Source organism: Oncorhynchus masou, unplaced genomic scaffold (genome assembly GCF_036934945.1).
Source record: "Oncorhynchus masou masou isolate Uvic2021 unplaced genomic scaffold, UVic_Omas_1.1 unplaced_scaffold_2992, whole genome shotgun sequence".
In the NCBI taxonomy this organism is placed as follows: domain Eukaryota; kingdom Metazoa; phylum Chordata; class Actinopteri; order Salmoniformes; family Salmonidae; genus Oncorhynchus; species Oncorhynchus masou.
In genome coordinates, this window is record NW_027009411.1 from 593 (window position 1) to 17,643 (window position 17,051).

General features: G+C 44.7%; 1 pseudogene; it reads left to right on the plus strand.

Annotated features, from left to right (window-relative positions):
- Positions 1-1,056: 1,056 nt before the first annotated feature.
- Positions 1,057-17,051, plus strand: part of LOC135534092 (sodium-dependent phosphate transporter 2-like) — a 32,322-nt pseudogene continuing 16,327 nt past the window's right edge.

A 17,051-nucleotide genomic window follows, 5' to 3' on the forward strand; every position in this document is an offset into this window, starting at 1 on the left:
AGTATTGTTATTAGTATCATTATTAGTATTGATAATATTATTATTATTTATAGTATTATTGCTATTGTCATTGATAGTATTATTTATAATTATTAACAGTATTATTATTATTATTTATTATTAATATTATTGTTAATATTCATTCTTTTTTATTGTTGATAGTATTGTGTAATATTATTTTTAATTAGATTATTGTTAATAGTATTATTTATTCATTTTATTATTAGTATTGTTATTGATAGTATTATGTATTATAATAACAGTATTATGTATTCATATTAATAGGATTATTATTGTAAATAGTATTATTTATTATTGTAAATAGTATTATTTATTATTTTTAATAGTATTATTTATTATTGTAAATAGTATTATTTATTAATGTAAATAGTATTATTTATTATTGTTAATAGTATTATTTATTATTGTAAATAGTATTATTTATTATTGTTAATAGTATTATTTATTATTGTAAATAATATATATTATTGTTGTTAATATTATTATTATTATTGTTATTGTGTACTTATCATCCTGACACAGTCTCCTCACTGGTCAGGCAGAAGAAAGGAGCCTTGTCGTGGTTCATTAATGAGTTGCGACAGTATGTGGTTACAGTGTGTACAGTGTGTATGTGTGTACAGTGTGTATGTGTGTACAGTGTGTATGTGTGTACAGTGTGTGTACAGTGTGTACAGTGTGTATGTGTGTACAGTGTGTGTACAGTGTGTATGTGTGTACAGTGTGTACAGTGTGTACAGTGTGTGTACAGTGTGTACGGTGTGTGTACAGTGTGTATGTGGTTACAGTGTGTACAGTGTGTATGTGTGTACAGTGTGTATGTGTGTACAGTGTGTATGTGTGTACAGTGTGTGTGTGTACAGTGTGTGTACAGTGTGTGTACAGTGTGTGTACAGTGTGTATGTGGTTACAGTGTGTACAGTGTGTATGTGTGTACAGTGTGTATGTGTGTACAGTGTGTATGTGTGTACAGTGTGTATGTGTGTACAGTGTGTATGTGTGTGTAAATGTGTTGTCACTGTCCCCTCCGGTCAGGTCGAATAAAGAAGGAGCGAGCTGCCCTGTCCAGGATCTCAGACGAGTCCTTAGAACAGATCCCTGAGGAGGAAGAGGAGGAGCTTCCCGTGTTCAAGGAGCTACCGGGCGCCAAGGGGACAGACGACGCCGTGCTGCCGTTAACGGGTGGTACCGGAGGAGAGTCACGGAGAGGAGAATCCACCGGAGAGCTCAACAGCCTGGCCAACGGAGGCACTGCCCTGCCCAAAGGACGTGTCTATGGTCAGTCCCATGATAAATGGTAATCTACAGGTAACTGCCAGAATAAAGGAAACACCAACAAAAAGGTTCTTAATAGGGCCACCACGAGCTGCCAGAACAGCTTTAATATGCTTAGGAATAGCTTCTACAAGTGTCTGGAACTCTATTGGAGGGATGTGACACCATTCTTCCATAAGCCATTCCGTAATTTGGTGTTTTGTTGATAGTGGTGGAAAACACTGTCTCAGGCGCAGCTCCAGAATCTCCCATAAGTGTTCAGTTGAGTTGAGATCTGGTGACTGACAGACCCTTTAAACCCCCTATGCTCATTTGAGACCCCTCTTTTCCAAGTCACTGAGATCTCTTCTAGCCATAATTGCCAAAACAATCGGCAACTGGGCATTTTTATACATGACCCTAAGCATGATGGGATGTTTTAATTGGTTAATTAACGCCGGAACCACACCTGTGTGAAAGCACCTGCTTTCAAAATACTTCGTATCCCTCATTTACTGAAGTGTTTCCTTTATTCTGGCAGTTACCTGTACATACGTTACTTCTATGTGTTATATGCCCATATATGGTTATATATGTATCAACACATACTGTAATTACATAAAAGTACATACAGTGGGGTTTGAAATGATTGACACCCTTGATAAAGACGTGTAAAAATGGAATATATAAAATAAATAATTCAAATATTGACATACTTTTGGTAAGGTAGTGTATGTGGACACCTGCTCTTCGAACATCTCGTTCCAAAATCATGGGCATTAATATGGAGTTGGTCCCCCCCCCTTTGCTGCTATAACAGCCTCCACTCTTCTGGGAAGGCTTTCCACTAGATGTTGGAACATTGCTGCTATAACAGCCTCCACTCTTCTGGGAAGGCTTTCCTCTAGATGTTGGAACATTGCTGCTATAACAGCCTCCACTCTTCTGGGAAGGCTTTCCTCTAGATGTTGGAACATTGCTGCTATAACAGCCTCCACTCTTCTGGGAAGGCTTTCCACTAGATGTTGGAACATTGCTGCTATAACAGCCTCCACTCTTCAAAGGCTTTCTTCTAGATGTTGGAACATTGCTGCTATAACAGCCTCCACTCTTCTGGGGAAGGCTTTCCACTAGATGTTGGAACATTGCTGCTATAACAGCCTCCACTCTTCTGGGAAGGCTTTCCACTAGAGGTTGGAACATTGCTGTTTTAACAGCCTCCACTCTTCTGGGAAGGCTTTCCTCTAGATGTTGGAACATTGCTGCTATAACAGCCTCCACTCTTCTGGGAAGGCTTTCCACTAGATGTTGGAACATTGCTGCTATAACAGCTCCACTCTTCTGGGAAGGCTTTCCACTAGATGCTGGAACATTGCTGCTATAACAGCCTCCACTCTTCTGGGAAGGCTTTCCACTAGATGTTGGAACATTGCTGCATAACAGCCTCCACTTCTGGGAAGGCTTTCCACTAGATGTTGGAACATTGCTGCTATAACAGCCTCCACTCTTCTGGGAAGGCTTTCCTCTAGATGTTGGAACATTGCTGCTATAACAGCCTCCACTTCTGGGAAGGCTTTTCCACTAGATGTTAGAACATTGCTGTTATAACAGCCTCCACTCTTCTGGGGAAGGCTTTCCACTAGATGTTGGAACATTGCTGTTATAACAGCCTCCACTCTTCTGGGAAGGCTTCCTCTAGATGTTGGAACATTGCTGCTGTAACAGCCTCCACTCTTCTGGGAAGGCTTCCACTAGATGTTGGAACACAAGAGCATTCAGCCACAGGAATTAGTGGGAACACTGATGTTGGGCGCATTAGGCCTGGCTCGCAGTCGGTGTTCCAATTCATCCGGTGTTCAATGGGGTTGGAGGTCAGGGCTCCAGCAGGCCAGCATGTTTGTACTTTTCTGCCTGTCAAATCTTTACAGCTCTGAAGTTCGCAAGCAATGTTATTCAATTCAAAGTGGTGGCTAGATATTTCAACTCTGTATATGGCAAACATGAATTTCTCATTGAAGACGTTTAAGGCTGCTTTGAGCCACAGCTCGTTCTAGCTATGTTAACAGTCTAATCACATCACATTATTGCGTTGGCGAGACGGTATGGTATCGAGAATCCTCATCACCAAGTGAAGAATCTTGTTGTCGTTTAACGTGAAGGATTATGAAAGTCGTGTAGTGTGTTTCCCTCTGGGAAATTAGATTAAATTAGGAGATTAGACGGTATGGGAAAGGAGGTTAGCTAGCTACTCTACCTTCACAACCAAGAGGATACACAGAGGAACCGTTTAGGTAAGTTTCCTTTTTTGTCTTGTAATTTCACATTCAGAAGGTGCATTGAAACAATTGCCCTAGCATGATTCTATCATTTCTAGCACAACCATCTAGCTAGCTAGCAAGCTATATAAATGATGAACTGAAATGATCTGCTCTTGAGGGGATCGCTATGGTAGCTAGCTATGGCTATTCTCAAGAACTCAAAAGTGCATTCAAGTGGCTTGGAAATACAATGGTATTGCAAGAGGAGTAGAAAGAAAACCTTTTGTCATCATTTTGATGTAGCCAGCTTGACATTAGATGCAGTACAACGTTAGCTAGCTAGCTAAGATTGAGGGTAGACCACCAAATGTTTAGCTAGGTAACGTCAACATTAGCATTGCTATCTATTGTTGATTAACTTTGCTAGCTAATGACAACATTGCAATCCATTTGATGACATGATGGCGGCAAAGTTGTTTCCTACCAAACATTTGCCTATTTTAGCAATGTCATTATATATTTTCATTCCACTATAGTGTTGTTTAGAGAAAAACAGTCTTAGCCTCCATCTATCACATCTTTTGGGCGCTACTGTGTCGCCGCTGGCAGAGGGTGGCTTGAGAACGTTCCTAATGATGGCATGACGCGACCCAGTGACGGAGGTGCAACTTATAAATAGCAACATTTGTTTCGCATTTTGTCTATTTTGCCCAGCTCTGTCTGTGTGGGTGTCTGCCTGCCTGCCTGCCTGCCTGCCTGCCCTGTCTGTCTGTCTGCCAGCTTGCCTGTCTGTCTCGCTGTTTGTATGCGTCTGCCAGCTTGTCTGTCTGTCTGCCTGTCTCCCTGTTTGTCTGCATCTGTATGTCTGTCAGTCTGCCAGCTTTGTCAGCCTGCCTGTGTCTGTCTGTCTGCCAGCTTGTCTGTCTCCCTGCTTGTCTGCGTTTGTATGTCTGTCTGTCTATCTGCCAGCTTGTCTGTCTGCCTGCCTGTCTGTCTGCCTGCCTGTCTGCCAGCTTGTCTGTCTCCCAGCTTGTCTGTCTGCCTGCTTGTCTGTCTGCCAGCTTGTCTGTCTGCCTGTCTCCCTGTTTGTCTGTCTTGGCCTTCCAGATGTGGCTGGAGGAGTTTCGGTGGCCACTGGAGGTCAACTTTAATACTGGATCACATGTAGGAGGAGCTTATCATCATGACGTTAATCTATAATAGCTAATAACAACTATCCTATATTAGGTACTACTACAGTGCTAGCTAGCTAGCTCGTACATGTACATATGGATTTACAATGCTAATCATATTTCATTAATATACAGGGTCCACTTTCACCCAAGGGAACAATCCAGACTAAGAATTCGCAAAAGGTAAGATCATAATGAATACTAGAATTATATGGACAGAGTGGACCTGATCCTAGATCAGCATTCCTACTCTGATGGTGAATTGTCTCTCTCCCTCATCCTGTCTATACCTTCAGATTGACCCTCTTGTCCATGATTAGTAGATGTGGTTGAGTGGCCATACAGATCTGGGCTTAGCCTAGCGACAGCATCTCTTCTCAACTATTGGCCAGGATTTATTTGTTTATTTATTTGACAATTTATTCTTAACTGACTTGCCTAGTAAAAATTTAAAAAATGCAATCACCATGAGCGATGCTTTATTCTACATTCAACACTTCTATTGTAGGAGAGGTGAGCACCTATCAGATCCTCCTGCTGTTCTTCACCCCTCGGTCTGCTGACCCCCCCCACCCCCCCCTGAGGCCCGGGAAGAAGTCCGCCAGCAGAATTCGGAGCCAAGTTCATCGCCATGCAACGCTCTACTGACCGAGGTAGACAATGCTTTGAGTAGCAACTGACTGACAAGTAGTCAGAGACCCACACATTTGACTTGACCTTATATTGACATCACACTACATACAGATACGCTCCCTTTCCTTCCCATTAATCTCCCCCTGTCTACACCCTCGGTGTCACGTGGTCTCCTATCTCCTTCATAGTGGCCTCAGCTGGACCGCACCGCATAACCTCTTGGTCGAGCCAGACGAATCAAGAGCTTCAGCCCGGGCCCGGCTTTGGTTTCCAGGTAGGTTACAGTTTACAATCTCCTTTTGCTTCCATCCACCTCATATATATATATATCTACTACGGGCTTCACATTCTTCTGAAGGAGCTGATATTACATTCTAAATTAAATGTTCGTCATGGTTACAATAGTGAATGATTCCAAACCTACAGGGAACAGTACCAGAGACTGTAAGGGGGATGTTGCCTGGTTAGAAGTTTAAACCAGTTATTTTTTTAATATATATATATATAAAACTAAATAGACCATCCTAACAGTGTGCCTTTTCAATTAATCTATTTAGTTTTCCCCGACCCTCAGGAGACTATGAGAAGGGAGTGGGTCACCTGACCAACACCACTGCTGTGATTGGTTCACCTCCAGCAGATCCTTTCAGGTGCTCCAATTGACCTGTCTTTTTAGATCCTGCTGAAATGGTCCACTGTCAGCCAGGTGACGAAGTCCAGAGAGGTTCTTGAGACACCGCATCTCAGTGCTAGAGGTGTCACTACAGGCCCTGGTTCAATTACCGGGCTGTATGACAACGGGCTGTGATCCGGAGTCCAATAGGGCGGCGCACAATTGGCCCAGCGTCATCCGGGTTAAGAAAGAGTTTGACCTGGGGGGGGGGGTAGGCCTTCATTGTAAAATAAAAATCTGTTTTTAACTGACTTGCCTAAATTAAATAAAGGTTCAATAAAAAAATTCTCCCATGGAAAGGAAAGGCTGTTGTGACACCAACATATCTGACATTTTAAGGTGAAATTATGAGTTTATTAAATGGCAGCTATGGACAAGACTTTTAAGGCAAGCCATGTTTCGTCCATCCAGAATCTTAATACAGTCTGGGGGGGCGCTATTATATACAGTCTAAGTTAGGATCTTCATCCTCATCTTGAGGGGGGGCTATTATACAGTTTAGCTCAGTTCTGACACGCCCCCAACATACAGCATATGCCACTGTTTTATCATGACGATGTATATCCTAAATGATGTGCTTCTATGTCCCTTCTAGAAACCACAAACCTTCCTTCCTACCATAACTGTCCTGCAGGACTCGACTCCCAGTTACTGAGATTCCACTCCAACCAACAGTGTTTCGTTGTCTGAACATTTTAACCACCGTCCGTCCTACCATGATATGAGCATCTTACTTAAACTACTGTTCTCTCTCTTTTCAGTTCACTCCGTCTACCTCTGTATAACCTGCAGTCCACCCTGGGTTCTGGGGGGTCGTGCACCTTTGTTAGGGCAGTGTGAACAGGAGGCTTCTCCGAGGGGCTTGGCTCCAAGAAACGAGCGCGGTTCCAAACTGCAAACGTCAGAGCTGTGGAGCTCTGTGGAGCTCGGTGCTATCGGCTATCGGTGCTATCGTTGCTATCGTTGCTGTCATTGTTAACGTTGCTGTCGTTGATGTCGTTGCTATCGTTGCTGTCGTTGTTAACGTTGCTACCGTTGCTATCGTTGCTGTCGTTGCTATTGTTGCTGTCGTTGCTGTCGTTGTTGTCGTTGCTATCGTTGCTATCGTTGCTGTCGTTGTTGTCGTTGCTATCGTTGCTGCAGATTACTGTTCTATTTGAGAAGGGTGTTTGTTCCTCCCTCACCAATTTTGCCCACGTCACGCCACAGGCTATAGACCCGGTGCACCGCGCTTCAGGTTTAATAGGAATTCACTGATTTGTGTTTGTTGCTAGGGCAACAAGCGGACGTCCCAACTCCTCCCTACACGTAAACCCGGAACTCCGGGATGCTATGGGAAGCAACCCGTCTGTCTAGAGACGACTACCACTCGGATATTATTACTTCCTGACTGTTAGTACTGGCTAACAAACTGAAAAAGTGCCTGTGGTTTTAATCTTGTAATTTAAAAGAGAAATTTGTAATAAAATGATATATATTTTTGATCATGTGTTGTCTGGTCTATTGTAATGCTCAGAACTCATGATCCAACTCAATAGGTAGGAGCCTGTCACGAACATGCCTTCCTATGGTTGAAGTGTTCACCCCTCAGTAAACAGGAACTGCTATTTTAGGTAACCCTATAAGGCCGCAGGTGTTACATAATCATATGGACAATAATGTATTCTGTAAATATATTTACAATACAGAAATGAACGTGCTCTTCATTGAAGTTCTGTCAATCTTATGTTGGATACCATATTTATGAAAACCTAGTTGCACACTTCTTAAATTGTAACACCAGCGCATTTTAGGGTAAATGTTAGAGTAAGAATTTTTAGGGTAAGAATGTTAGGGTAAGAATGTTAGGGTAAGAATGTTAGGTAAGAATGTTAGGTAAGAATGTTAGAGTAAGAATGTTAGGGTAAGAATGTTAGGGTAAGAATGTTAGGGTAAGAATGTTAGGGTAAGAATGTTAGGTAAGAATGTTTGGGTAAGAATGTTAGGGTACGAATGGGTAAGAATGTTAGGGTAAGAATGTTAGGGTAAGAATGTTTGGGTAAGAATGTTTGGGTAAAAAATTTAGGGTAAGAATGACTGTAACCTTTAGGACAATTCATGCTTTCAAATTGGGCAATTTTTATATGACCCCTTACAAACAGGCCCATTTTTAACACAGTCTTGCACACCTTTTATACCTCCGTGTGCATTCCCAGAATGTAACGGTTTCTTTACTTGAAGAGAGGCGGACAAACGCAGCATGGTGGTTATTCATGTTTAATATATAAAGACACTATACATGAATAAACTAACAAAACAAGAAATGTGAAAAAAACCTAAACAGTCCAATCTGGTGCAGAGACAGGAACAATCACCCACCAACACACAGTGAAACCCAGGCTACCTAAGTATGATTCTCAATCAGAGACAACTAATGACACCTGCCTCTGATTGAGAACCATACGAGGCCGAAACATAGAAATACCCAAATCATAGAAAAACAAACATAGACAGTGACACGGAATGAGTGGTCGTAGTAATGTGCAGATGTCATTGGTCTATTTTAATAAATCCATTGAGCATTTAAAGTGCATTCAGAAAGTATTCCGACCCTTCTAATTTTTCCCACATTTTGTTACGTTACAGCCTTCAATAGATTTTTTTTCTTCTCATCAATCTACACACAATACCCCATAACGACAAAGCTAAAACAGGTTTTTATACATTTTTGCAAATGAATTAAAAGAAAGGAAACCTTATTTACACAGGTATTCAGACCCTTTTCTGAGACTCAAATTGAGCTCAGGTACATCCTGTTTCCATTGATCATCCTTGAGATGTTTCTACAACTTGATTGAGTCCACCTGTAGTACATTTTATTGATAGGACATGATTTGGAAAGGCACACCTGTCTATATAAGGTCCCACAGTTGGCAGAGCATGTCAGAGCAAAAACCAAGTAATGAGGTCGAAGATATTGTCCGTAGAGCTTCGAGACAGGATTGTGTCGAGGCACAGATCTGAGGAAGGCTACCAAAACATTTCTGCAGCATTGAAGGTCCCCTAAGCACACAGTGGCCTCCCATCATTCTTAAATGGAAGAAGTTTGGAACCATTAAGACTTCCTAGAGCTGGCTGCCCGGGCCAAACTTAGCAATCGGAGGAGAAGGTCCTTGGTCAGGGAGGTGATCAAGAACCTGATGGACAATCTGACAGAGCTCCAGAGTTTCTCTGTGGAGATGGGAGAACCATCTCTGCAGCACTCCATCAATCAGGCCTTTATGGTAGAGTGGCCAGATGGAAGCCACTCCTCAGTAAAAGGCACATGACAGCCCGCTTGGAGTTTTCCAAAAGGGCACCCTAAAGACTCTCAGACTATGAGAAACAAGATTCTCTGGTCTGATGAAACAAAGATTAAACTCTTTGGCCTGAATACCAAAGCGTCACGTCTGGAGGAAACCTGGCACCATCCCTATGGTGATCCATGGTGGTGGCAGCATCATGCTGCGGGGATGTTTTTCAGCGGCAGGGACTGGAAGACTAGTCAGGATCAAGGAAAAGATGAACGGAGCAAAGTACAGAGAGATCCTTGATGAAAACATTCTCCAGAGTACTCAGGACCTCAGACTGGGACGAAGGTTCACCTTCCAACAGGACAATGACCCTAAGTGGGACTGGGCGAGGCACAACCTTTTCGTTGACAGTTGCAAGAAAATAACTTGAATGTAGGATTTCCCCCCCCGTTGTGAAGTAAGATGTATCTTTTTTCAAACAACATCTATTGCAAATAGTGTAAACAGTAGCGCACTGGAGGGCAGAGCAAGCAGGTGGTTTCCATTAGTCACAAAGTCAAAATTATCTATATAGTAAAAATTCATAAACAAAAAAAACTTACACACCTGTTAATTGAAATACATTCCAGGTGACTACCTCATGAAGTTGGTTGAGAGAATGCCAAGAGTGTGCAAAGCTATCATGAAGGCAAAGGGTGGCGACTTTGAAGAATCTAAAATGTATATGTTGATTTGTGGAACACTTTTTGGGTTGCTACATGATTCCATATGTGTTATTTCATAGTTGTGATGTCTTCACTATTATTCTACAACGCACAAAATAAAAAAAATAAAACATTGAAAAAGTAGGTGTGTCCAAACTTTTGACTGGTATCGTATGTGGCCATAAATGATTTTTCTGTATGGGGTTGGCCTGGGAAGCCCTAAGGTACTTGCAGACAACACTGCTCATCACGCAAAGGAGTTCACTGTAGAACCACCTTTACTAAACCTTTATTTTATAGTGTAGTATTGTATTTAGTATATTATAGTATTTCTTATAGTATAGTATTTGTTATATCCCTTAGTTCTGTAAAGCTCCTATTTTATACTATAGTACAGTATTTAGTATATTATAATATTTCTTATAGTATAGTATTTGTTATGTCCTTAGTTCTGTATAGCTCTCCCCCTCTCCAGGGTACACCCACGCCATGCATATACACTGAGTATACCAAACATTAACAACACCTTCCTAATATGGAGTTGGACCCTCCCCTTTTTCCCTCAGAACTGCCTCAATTGGCCGGGGCATAGACTCTACAAGGTGTCGAAAGCGTTTCCACAGGGATGCTGGCCCATATGGACTCCAATGCTTCAAGTTGTGTGGATGTCCTTTGGGTGGTGGACCACTCGAGATACACACGGGAAACTGTTGAGTGTGAAAAACCCAGCAGTGTTGCAGTTCTTGACACAATCCGGTGTGCCTGGCACCTACTACCCTACCCCGTTCAAAGGCACCGACTACCATACCCTGTTCAAAGGCACCTACTACCATACCCTGTTCAAAGACACCTACTACCATACCCTGTTCAAAGACACCTACTACCACACCCTGTTCAAAGTCACATCCTACCATACCCCGTTCAAAGGCACACTCCTACCATCCCCTGTTCAAAGGCTCTTACATCTTTAGCCCATTCACCCCTCTCCTGAATGGCACACGTACACAATCCATGTCTCAATTGTCTCGGGGCTTAAAAATCCTTCTGTTCCTCTGCTTCTGTTCATCTGATTGATGGTGTTCTGATTAATGCTGTGGGTTGTGAGATGTGGTCACATGACTGACTAAGGCATGTCTAACCAATCTCCTCTCCTTCATCTACACTGATTGAACACTTCATCTACACTTCATCTACACTTTCACTTTAGCAGTGATAAATTCATGAACTTCTTTGAGGAAAAAATTATGATTATTAGAAAGCAAAATTACAGACTCCTCCTTAAATCTGCATATTCCTTCAAAGCTCAGTTGTCCTGAGTCTGCACAACTCTGCGTGGACCTAGGATCAGAGAGACGCTCAAGTGTTTTAGTACTATATCTCTTGACACAATGATGAAAATAATCATGGCCTCTAAACCTTCAAGCTGCTTACTGGACCCTATTCCAACTAAACTACTGAAAGAGCTGCTTCCTGTGCTTGGCCCTCCTATGTTGAACATAATAAACGGCTCTCTATCCACCGGATGTGTACCAAACTCACTAAAAGTGGCAGTAATAAAGCCCTCTTGAAAAAGCCAAACCTTGACCCAGAAAATATAAAAAACTATCGGCCTATATCGAATCTTCCATTCCTCTCAAAATCTTAGAAAAGGCTGTTGCTCAGCAACTCACTGCCTTCCCTGAAGACAAACAATGTATATGAAATGCTTCAGTCTGGTTTTAGACCCCATCATAGCACTGAGACGGCACTTGTGAAGGTAAATGACATTTTAATGGCATCGGACCGAGGCTCTGCATCTGTCCTCGTGCTCCTAGACCTTAGTGCTGCTTTTTGATACCATCGATCACCACATTCTTTTGGAGAGATTGGAAACCCAAATTGGTCTACACGGACAAGTTCTGGCCTGGTTTAGATCTTATCTGTCGGAAAGATATCAGTTTGTCTCTGTGGATGGTTTGTCCTCTGACAAATCAACTGTAAATTTCGGGTGTTCCTCAAGGTTCCGTTTTAGGACCGCTGTTGTTTTCACTATATATTTTACCTCTTGGGGATGTTATTCGGAAACATAATGTTAACTTTCACTGCTATGCGGATGATACACAGCTGTACATTTCAATGAAACATGGTGAAGCCCCAAAATTGCCCTCGCTAGAAGCATGTGTTTCAGACATAAGGAAGTGGATGGCAGCAAACTTTCTACTTTTAAACTCGGATAAAACAGAGATGCTTGTTCTAGGTCCCAAGAAACAAAGAGATCTTCTGTTGAATCTGACAATTAATCTTAATGGTTGTACAGTCATCTCAAATAAAACTGTGAAGGACCTCGGCGTTACTCTGGACCCTGGATCTCTCTTTTGAAGAACATATCAAGACCATTTCAAGGACAGCTTTTTTCCATCTACGTAACATTGCAAAAATCAGAAACTTTCTGTCCAAAAATGATGCAGAAAAATTAATCCATGCTTTTGTCACTTCTAGGTTAGACTACTGCAATGCTCTACTTTCCGGTATACCCGGATAAAGCACTAAATAAACTTCAGTTAGTGTAAATACGGCTGCTAGAATCCTGACTAGAACCAAAAAATTTGATCATATTACTCCAGTGCTAGCCTCCCTACACTGGCTTCCTGTCAAAGCAAGGGCTGATTTCAAGGTTTTACTGCTAACCTACAAAGCATTGCATGGGCTTGCTCCTACCTATCTCTCTGATTTGGTCCTGCCGTACATACCTACACGTACGCTACGGTCACAAGACGCAGGCCTCCTAATTGTCCCTAGAATTTCTAAGCAAACAGCTGGAGGCAGGGCTTTCTCCTATAGAGCTCCATTTTTATGGAAGTCTCTGCCTACCCATGTCAGAGACGCAAACTCGGTCTCAACCTTTAAGTCTTTACTGAAGACTCATCTCTTCAGTGGGTCATATGATTGAGTGTAGTCTGGCCCAGGAGTGGGAAGGTGAACGGAAAGGCTCTGGAGCAACGAACCACCCTTGCTGTCTCTGCCTGGCCGGTTCCCCTCTTTCCACTGGGATTCTCTGCCTTAACCCTATTACAGGGGCTGAGTCACTGGCTTGCTGGGGCTCTCTCATGCCGTCCCCGGAGGGGTGCGTCACCTGAGTGGGTTGATTCACTGATGTGGTCATCCTGTCTGGGTTGGCGCCCCTTGGGTTGTGCCGCGTGAGATCTTTGCGGGCTATACTCAGCTTTGTCTCAGGATGGTAAGTTGGTGGTTGAAGATATCCCTCCAGTGGTGTGGGGGCTGTGCTTTGGCATAGTGGGTGGGTTATATCCTTCCTGTTTGGCCCTGTCCGGGGTGTCCCCCGGGTGGGGCCACAGTGTCTCCTGACCCCTCCTGTCTCAGCCTCCAGTATTTATGCTGCAGTAGTTTATGTGTCGGGGGCTGGGGTCAGTTTTGTTATATCTGGAGTACTTCTCCTGTCCAATTCGGTGTCCTGTGTGAATCTAAGTGTGCGTTCTCTAATTCTCTCTCCTTCTCTCTCTCGGAGGACCTGAGCCCTAGGACCATGCCCCAGGACTACCTGACATGATGACTCCTTGCTGTCCCCAGTCCACCTGGCCGTGCTGCTGCTCCAGTTTCAACTGAACCGCGGCCCTAGGACCATGCCCCAGGACTACTTGACATGATGACTCCTTGCTGTCCCCAGTCCACCTGGCCGTGCTGCTGCTCCAGTTTCAACTGTTCTGCCTTATTATTATTCGACCATGCTGGTCATTTATGAACATTTGAACATCTTGGCCATGTTCTGTTATAATCTCTACCCGGCACAGCCAGAAGAGGACTGGCCACCCCACATAGCCTGGTTCCTCTCTAGGTTTCTTCCTAGGTTTTGGCTTTTCTAGGAGTTTTTCTAGCCACCGTGCTTCTACACCTGCATTGCTTGCTGTTTGGGGTTTTAGGCTGGGTTTCTGTACAGCACTTTGAGATATCAGCTGATGTACGAAGGGCTATATAAATAAATTTGATTTGATTTGATTGAAGTGGATTTAACATCAATAAGGGATCATAGCTTTCACCTGGTCAGTCTGTCATGGAAAGGGCAGGTATTCATAATGTTTTGTACACTCAGTTAATATGATAATATTTTAGTATTAGTATAGTATTTCTGTGTAATATATAATATAAGTGTTGTATTGCTCACCCCTCTCCTCAGGACGAACCCACTCCATGACCAGCGGTACTCTGTCCATGTCCAAGTCCCCACTGTCCAACGGCAGCTTCACCTTCGGCGGGGAACACATCCGCAGCGACGGCCAGGTGTACCACACGGTTCACAAGGACTCTGGTCTCTACAAAAGACCTGCTCCACAAGATTCACCTGGGACGACTGAGGACGGCAACTCAGCCCCCACAACAACTACGCCTGCTGCGTCGCAACAACAGTTACACCTGCTACACGGCCGCCATCTGTGGCATGCCGGTCCAGCCACTGCTCCGGTCCGAGTCCTTGCGAGGCCCGAGAGGCCCGAGAGGACAGTGAGAAGCTGGTGGGGGGAGGGGGAGAGGTCGGGGAGTGTGTCCTACACCAAGAAGAGAGTTCGCTACGATAGTTACTCGTCGTACTGTAATGCCGTGGCGGAGGCCGAGATCGAGGCGGAGGAGGGTGGCGTGGAGATGAAGCTGGCGTCGGACCTGGGCGAGGAGGCAGGGGGCGCGGGTGCTCCTGTCCCGCTGGATGACTCCGCAGAAGAGGATGAAGGGATAAGGACAAACCGACCGTCTACCTGCTCTTCCACTTCCTGCAGATCCTCACTGCATGCTTCGGATCTTTTTGCTCACGGAGGCAATGACGTCAGGTGACTAGGATTGCTAAATTCCTCAAACTTTCCCGAATGTTCCCAGGTGTTCCAGAATTCCTTTTTTTCACAGAATTTTTCAGTTTCCAGAATTTTCCAACAGCTGACTACAGTCAACACAACACAATTACTGTTCAATGTGTTCACACAACTACTACCTGACACCAACTTCCCCTCTCAAACAGAAAGGACACTACCTGACACCAACTTCCCCTCTCAAACAGAAAGGACACTACCTGACACCAACTTCCTCTCAAAAGAAAGGACACTACCTGACACCAACTTCCCTCTCAAACAGAAAGGACACTACCTGACACCAACTTCCCCTCTCAAACAGAAAGGACACTACCTGACACCAACTTCCCTCTCAAACAGAAAGGACACTACCTGACACGACTTCCCCTCTCAAACAGAAAATATATCCCATTTAGCAGACGCTTTTGTCCAAAGCGACTTACAAGTCGGCTGGGGCCACTACTTTTACATATGGGTGGCCCCAGCGGGAATCGAACCCACGACGCTTGGCGTTGCAAGCGCCATGCTCTACCGACTGAGCCACACAGGACCCAGAAAGGACACTACCTGACACCAACTTCCCCTCTCAAACAGAAAGGACACTACCTGACACGACTTCCCCTCTCAAACAGAAAGGACACTACCTGACACGACTTCCCCCTCTCAAACAGAAAGGACACTACCTGACACCAACTTCCCCTCTCAAACAGAAAAGGACACTACCTGACACGACTTCCCCTCCCAAACAGAAAGGACACTACCTGACACGACTTCCCCTCTCAAACAGAAAGGACACTACCTGACACGACTTCCCTCTCAAACAGAAAGGACACTACCTGACACCAACTTCCCTCTCAAACAGAAAGGACACTACCTGACCGACTTCCCCTCCCCAAACAGAAAGGACACTACCTGACACCAACTTCCCCTCTCAAACAAGAAAGGACACTACCTGACACGACTTCCCCTCCCAAACAGAAAGGACACTACCTGACACGACTTCCCTCTCAAACAGAAAAGACACTACCTGACACCAACTTCCCCTCTCAAACAGAAAGGACACTACCTGACACGACTTCCCCCTCTCAAACAGAAAGGACACTACCTGACACGACTTCCCCTCTCAAACAGAAAGGACACTACCTGACACGACTTCCCTCTCAAACAGAAAGGACACTACCTGACACGACTTCCCCTCCCAAACAGAAAGGACACTACCTGACACGACTTCCCTCTCAAACAGAAAGGACACTACCTGACACCAACTTCCCTCTCAAACAGAAAGGACACTACCTGACACCAACTTCCCCCTCTCAAACAGAAAAGGACACTACCTGACACGACTTCCCTCTCAAACAGAAAGGACACTACCTGACACGACTTCCCCTCCCAAACAGAAAGGACACTACCTGACACGACTTCCCTCTCAAACAGAAAGGACACTACCTGACACGACTTCCCTCTCAAACAGAAAGGACACTACCTGACACGACTTCCTCTCAAACAGAAAGGACACTACCTGACACGACTTCCCCTCCCAAACAGAAAGGAACCCACCTGACACTGACTTCCCGCTGCAAACTGCAATATCATGTTATCCACAAAACTATCGTTCTAATGAGTTATTCATGAATCTGTCATTCTATATCCTCTACCCCCTCTGGCAGTAACGCCATCGGCCCGTTGGTGGCGCTGTGGATGATCTATGAACAGGCGGGGTGATGCAGGACGCCGCCACCCCATCTGGTTGCTGTTCTACGGGGGCGTTGGAATCTGTTGCGGCCTCTGGGTGTGGGGGCGCCGGGTGATCCAAACCATGGGCAAGGATCTCACCCCCATCACCCCTCCAGGTGAGAGAAGGGACGGGCGGGGGGGGTAGCTGGCTGGCTGCCTGGCTGGGTGGGTAGCTGGCGCTGGCTGGCTGGGTGGGTGGCTGGGTAGCTGGCTGGCTGGCTGGCTGGCTGGCTGGGTAGCTGGCTGGCTGGGTGGGTAGCTGGCTGGCTGGCTGGGTGGGTGGGTGGGTGGCTGGCTGGCTGGGTAGCTGGCTGGCTGGGTGGGTGGGTGGGTGGGTAGCTAGCTGGCTGGCTGGCTGGCTGGGTGGGTGGGTGGGTGGCTGGCTGGCTGGGTGGGTGAGTGGGTAGGGTGGAAGGATGACATGCATTTGAATACATGCACACAGCATTCAAATACAGTTCAACACAACTACCAATTACATCACAGAACAATCTTGTCAAA